Here is a 5,998-nt window from a genome sequence, read left to right as displayed (position 1 = left end):
AGGGCAAAAATGAACTATTGGGACTTTATCAAGATCAAAAGCTTTTGCACAGCAAAGGAAACAGTCAACAAAACCAAAAGACAACTGACAGAATGGGAGAAGATATTCACAAATGATATATCAAATAAAGGGCTTGTATCCAAAATCTATAAAGAGCTTATCAAACTCAACACCCAAAGAACAAATAATCCAATCAAGAAATGGGCAAAAGACTTGAATAGACATTTCTGCAAAGATGTCCAAATGACCAACACACACATGAAAAAGTGATCCACATCACTCGGCATCAGGGAAATACAAATCAAAACCACAATGAGATGCCACCTCACACCAGTCAGAATGGCTAAAATTAACAAGTCAGGAAATGACAGATGCTGGTGAGGATGCAGAGAAAGGGGAACCTTCTACTCTGTTGGTGGGAATGCAAACTGGTGCAGCCACTCTGAAAAATAGTATGGAGTTTCCTCAAAAAGTTAAAAATAGATCTACCCTAAGACCCAGCAATCACACTACTGGGTATTTACCCTAAAGACACAAATGTAGTATTATGAAGGGGCATATGCACCTGAATGCTTATAGCAACAAGGTCCACAATAGCCAAACTATGGAAAGAACCTAGATGTCCATCAACAGATGGATGGATAAAGAAGAAGTGGTGTGGATATACAATGGAATACTATGCAGTCATCAAAAGAAATGAAATCTTTCCATTTGCAATGATGTGTATGGAACTAGAGGGTATTATGCTGGTGAAATAACTCCATCAGAAAAACACAATTATCATATGATCACCCTGATTTGAGGAATTAGATAGGCAGAGTGGGGGCTTTGGGAGATAGAGAGGGAAAAAAATGAAAGAAGGTGGGATCAGGAGGGAGACAAACCATAAGAGACTCTTAATCTCACAAAATAAACTGAGGGTTGCTCAGGGGAGGGAGTGTGTGGAGAGGGTGGTTGGGTTATGGACATTGGTGAGGGTATGTGATACAGTGAGTGCTGTAAAGTATGCAAGCCTGATGATTCACAGATCTGTATTTGCCCCTGGAGCAAATAATACATTATATGTTAATAAAAATAATTAAAAAAAAAAAGAAATACAAAGAGCAATGGATACTTTTTTTCCCCTTTTGTGCATTGTGTGTGTGTGTGTGTGTGTGTGTGTTTTATTGAGGTAAGAGCACAATATGAAACTGATGAAATTTTTAGGTGTACGATATGGTATTATTGGCTATAGACACAATGTTGTACAGCAGGTATCTAGAATTTATTCATCTTATAGAACTAAAACCACATTTTTGAGATTAGTGGGAAAAAGGAAAAGTTTCTGGGAGATTCCACTGCTCTGTGCAAGACTGCATGTTTGCACATCTAAAGAAAAAGAATGATAGCTTTTACATGACATAGTCAACTGGCAAGAGCATTGAGACTGACTGCATCATTTCTAAGTTTGAGTCTAAATATCGCCACTTACAAAATGTGTAACTTTGAAATCATTCTTTAAAAAGTCTTTAAAATAAACATAGTAATAACTGACTCTCAGAATTACGAGAAGAAGGAAGGTAAACAACGTACAGGTTTTATTTTGTTTTGAAGTGTAGAGTACTAACATATGTAAGTAAATATGTTTTTATTAGAACCATATCTGACGTTTTATTAATGTAAAATATTCCTTAGGGTATCCTATGAGACAAAATTTGCCACTAAATGATTTCTTTTCTGGTGTTGTGGGAGCAATGGTTTTGCTTGAAAGAACAAGCAAGAATTGATGTGGACACAGAGATTCAGACCAATGCCATTGTCTTAAAAGTTTACACTTAAAGTTAAATGTTTACACAAACATTCATAGATTGTACATGAGACATATATATCTCCTTGTATATCAGGGCACCTTATTTTCATTCTCAGTTCTATTACTAATTTGCATACCACTGGTCCTCAGTTTTCTACAAGTATAAAATATCCAAAGGAGATATTCATTTTATTCAGATTGGACAAGAGAGTGACCAATGGAGGGTCAAGAAGATGGGTCAAGAAGAGGGTCAAGAAAATCACAAGGGTAAAGATGTGAAGTTAGGATCTGGAGAGCCCTGCCTACCTCACTTCAGGCAGTGCAGTTCTGCTTCCATCTTCCGCAGTTTCATGAAAGATCAACCATACAAAAATCGTCCCAAACATGAAAATATATAGACCATTGTGGCTCTAATATCCTGTGATTTTAAAATTCTATATAAAGCTCTGTCAGGCAAAATTCAGAATCCTCACATGTGTACGATAAATGTCATGGTTATATGACTTTCAACCAAAAGAAGATAAAACAGCAGTCTCTATGCTTTATTCCCATGGTATGATTAATGCATATTCACACATGATGTTATGCATATCTCTCCTCAGTTGCTACACTTTTACATTGATGATGATGGGACAGAGCTAACCAGAAAAGGATTGGAATATTCTGCAGGTAAGGCAGACAAAGAGGCAGGCAGAAACTGAATTATTAGATAGAAGAAGAGGAGGATGTAAGTAGTAAGATTGCTTCAAGACCATCTGAGAGAACCAAGCATTACAGGTTTAAATCCGCAAGATCCAGAGTACAGGTAGACAGACCACCAAGACGTCTTTCCGAATCTCCCTAGCCTGGGTCTAGTGGTAGCAGGTAGGAAATCTCTGAGGTAGGAAAAAGTGATGTTGTGATCTCTGAGGTAGGAAAAACTGATGTGTGGAAAAAGTGGCAGGAGTGCAATTTTCGTTGGCAAATGTGCTTTCTATTTTATATTGACATCCTTGAAGTGGCTCTATTAAGGATCATTGTTTAAATAGCAACTAATATCTAAGGTGATTTATTTCAGCAAAAATTACTCAAAAATTGAAAGCATTTGGAAGGCACCACAGAAGGAATTAAAAAGAAGTATGATGAATCTAGAAAGACACTGAACTTCACAGTGAAGCACGAAGAGAAAAGCAGATGAATAGTAGACTGTCAAAATTTTTCATATTATTTGGATTGAACTTGAATGTGAGTATTTTATGCATTTAAATAAGACACATTTTTTTTCTATAATATTACGGATGAAAACTTTGTAAGTAGAGGAGACAAAAAGACCCTAATAAAATTTGAGATTTTTGCCTCTGTTCATTTTTTAATCGAGTAGGACTGATGGCATGCTGTGCTCTGGAGTATGCACACGAGGCTGAATGATAGTCTACTTGCTCTCAAACAACATAGAGGGTAAGGGATAGAAAAAGAGAGTCAATGGAATGTAAGACTATAAACTTCACAATTAAACTTAGCACAAACTGCTGTGCTAGCATGAATGAAAAATCCTTTTCCTGGTGTTCATCTGACATCACTTGAATTTTTATGAGTGAGAGGACTCATATTTTAACTGTCCATATTCAAACACGGACAAGATATCAGCTCTACAGTCCAAAGTGAAAAATCAATTGAGTCTAAATAAACGCCTTGCCAGTCGCTGCTGTCAAAAGCACAGTGTATATTATGTTGGAAAAAAGCCAACTTGAGGTTTTAAGATAACAGCATGTTGCAGTTGGGTAAGGGATGAATCAATTGTCCTTTCTTCAAAGAAACATTGTATAATATGATATTGGAATTCATTATTTAAAAATAATTTATTGAGAATAGACTGAATAGTATAAATTGGAGATTATTTTAAATCATAATATAATGCATATTCCTTATATTACTCTCTTCTTTTTGAGCAAGATTGAGTTTTTGTACATGATTGTTCTTTTTTTTAAGAAAGCCATCTTTAAGAATTTGCATTCTATAGTAAAAATAAACTTGCTTTTAATATTCAAAACAACAATATTTCTATAAAATTAATGCTATAAGCTTTCAACTCTAATTCTTTAATTGTTATGTTGGCATATCATTCTTTATTGGCAGAATTAGAAAAGTTTGATGGACTACACTTTGCCAATTAGGAAACTACTAAATTCCAGTGTATAGATCTCCTGTTCCCTAGTGCTTTTTTCAGAATACAGCAATACAGTAATATAGCTACAGTATAATTGCAAACTAAGTTCTAAATCAAATGATAATGTTTCCCAACTGTGCTGATTATGATGTCTTCTTATCCTAATTAGTGTCATGGCATTAAAGGGGACTTAATAGGACATCAGTGATGCTCAAAATGGGACATGATTGAAAGTCTGGTGTGATCACACCATTCTTGGATGTTACTGAAATTTTATATTGCCTTCCTACCCTCCTTTCTGTAGCAAGAGATCAGTAAAACACAGACAGACACAGACACATACAGACACATACAATGTAAAGCCTATAGAGATAGATAGATAGATAAAGAGATCGAACAATGAAATGATAATTGTGTTTTCCCTTATTCAATCCTCTCAGATTGGAGAACTGGAGTAAATTTTATTTAGCTAATTTCTTAAATTATGACTTATTGAAATTATAGGTAAATTATTAATTTCCTACTTCACTTGTTATACCTGAAGACACAGCACCTTCTGGAAATCAAATGAGAACGATTTTCTTAAAAGTATTCAATCCTATATACTAATGTTTTGTAAAACAGAGGAGCTCTAACTATACTCCAAGAGGCAAAAACCCTTGCTTCTTTTTCAGTGTTGTCTTCATATGATGTTATTTTCTATCAAATAGCATCTTAAGTCTGATTATGCAATTCCGTATTTTATTTTTTTAAATTTGTTTTTATTTTTATTTTTTAAAAGTTGTTATTTATTTATTTGACAGAGACAGACAGCAAGAGAGGGAATACAAGCAGGGGGAGTGGGAGAGGGAGAAGCAGGCTTCTTGCTGAGCAGGGCTTGATCCCAGGACTCTGGGATCACGACCTGAGCCAAAGGCAGACGCTTAAGGACTGAGCCACCCAGATGGCTCACAGTCTGTATTTTAAACAGATCTCTCTTCATACAAATAAAATAGAACCACACAAAACTTTTCAAAATACCTGATTCACTGGCCACCAAAACATGGAAAGAATTAAAACGGAACCCAGCACGTATATAAGTAGAAAAGGCACATGATTTTAGCAAAATCTTAAATCAATTAATTACTTCATCAGGACTCTAATGATATCTATGGTGTCAAGAGATATGCCACTAGGTTTTTTCTGCATAATACTAACTAACATAATCATTTTGGAAAGAATGTCAAGTCCATCTCTGTCATGTGGGAACTTGACCTTGTTGGGCTTAGTCAACTCCTATAATCAGTATTTTAATTTAAGAAAATATGTTAACTCTGAACACATTGATCCCCGTCACTGTCCTACTATAGAGTTGTAAAGGAAAGTCTATCATTTCAGAGGGTGGATATATTTATTTCTCACTTCAATATTTCTTTTTTATTCATATATGACTTTAACATACTAAATTAAAATACATTTAAACTTAGAATAAGAAGAGTAACAAAAATATGTATTTATTTATTTTAAAGATTTTTATTTATTTATTTGATAGAGAGGGAGAGAGCACAAACAGAGGAGAGGGACAAAGGGAGAGGGATAAACAGACCCCCCACTGAACGGGGCTTGATCCCAAGACCCCAGGATCATGACCTGAGCTGAAGACAGATGCTTAACTGAATGAGCGACCCAGGTGCCCCAACAAAAGTATTTATAATCACATCACATCACACATGCACAAGTTCTTAAAATTTTTTTCTCCTGCTATCTTTATATGATTTTGTGCAATAGCATTAGGGACACAGTTGTAATTTCAAATTTTTTAACTTAACATTTTATCATTAGCAATTCTTCTAATTTCCACAATGATCATAAATAAACATAACACTTACATCAAAATGAGTACATTAATTGCTGGGTCATAGGGCAGTTCTATTTTCAACATTTTGAGGAACCTCCATGCTGTTTTCCAGAGTGGCTGCACCAGCTTGCATTCCCACCAACAGTGTAGGAGGGTTCCCCTTTCTCCGCATCCTCGCCAGCATCTGTCATTTCCTGACTTGTTGATTTTATCCATTCTGACTGGT

The sequence above is a fragment of the Mustela nigripes genome, unplaced genomic scaffold (assembly GCF_022355385.1).
Source record: "Mustela nigripes isolate SB6536 unplaced genomic scaffold, MUSNIG.SB6536 HiC_scaffold_462, whole genome shotgun sequence".
Lineage (NCBI taxonomy): Eukaryota > Metazoa > Chordata > Mammalia > Carnivora > Mustelidae > Mustela > Mustela nigripes.
This window is presented reverse-complemented; position numbering follows the sequence as displayed.